The 210-nt window shown below is 39.0% G+C and overlaps 1 protein-coding gene across 1 annotated transcript in view; it reads left to right on the top strand.

The window, feature by feature from the left end:
- Positions 1-210, top strand: part of LOC119594340 (protein catecholamines up-like) — a 3897-nt gene that overhangs the window by 360 nt on the left and 3327 nt on the right. The window lies entirely within an intron of this gene.

The following is a 210-nucleotide window of genomic DNA, read 5'->3' as shown; positions in this document are numbered from 1 at the left end:
CTGGGTGCCTTTCCTGTACCTTCTCCAATTATTCGGGAACGGCAACGGAGTAGTCTGATTTTAATTTCAATGGCCGAGCTTTCTACATCGTTATTCTTGTTATCATCTTTATCACCATTAGCTGCTATTCTTATCAGTACCTTTGAAAGTCATTTGGGCTTTGCGTCTCTAACGTAATGTACGTTTCTGAAATATATCGGTTTTAACTAG

Source organism: Penaeus monodon, chromosome 33 (assembly GCF_015228065.2).
Source record: "Penaeus monodon isolate SGIC_2016 chromosome 33, NSTDA_Pmon_1, whole genome shotgun sequence".
Classification (NCBI taxonomy): Eukaryota; Metazoa; Arthropoda; class Malacostraca; order Decapoda; family Penaeidae; genus Penaeus; species Penaeus monodon.
This window is presented reverse-complemented; position numbering and strand designations above follow the sequence as displayed.